The sequence below is a fragment of the Limulus polyphemus genome, unplaced genomic scaffold (assembly GCF_000517525.1).
Source record: "Limulus polyphemus unplaced genomic scaffold, Limulus_polyphemus-2.1.2 Scaffold1434, whole genome shotgun sequence".
NCBI classification, from domain to species: domain Eukaryota; kingdom Metazoa; phylum Arthropoda; class Merostomata; order Xiphosura; family Limulidae; genus Limulus; species Limulus polyphemus.
The window spans coordinates 219,138-219,516 of NW_013667044.1; positions in this window are offsets into that span (position 1 = coordinate 219,138).

Consider the following 379-nt stretch of genomic DNA (forward strand, 5'->3'; position numbering starts at 1 on the left):
GCCTGAGTCACAAAATTGCCAGCTGGGGCCCTGTTAATAATCTATGCCAGCTTCACTCACCACAGGACTACTGCCTGTGGTGTTACCTTTAAAGGAAAAATGTGTCGTAACGCCCCATGTGATGTGATCGATCTAAAGGATGCCATTGTATGGAAGACGGATTGCTTCCACTACCCCCCCCCCCTCCACCCCGAACAGAAGGTAAACATATATGAACAAAGAGCTTCATATTAGACACTCTGTAACACCAGGGGTTTAACTAGCTGCGTTGAAACTGCAGTTGATGGAAATATGCTAGTTTTATAAAACACTTTTACAAACAATTCCATGAACTTTGATAAGACGTCCGGGGATACTTTTCTTTTTTTTGGGGGGGGGG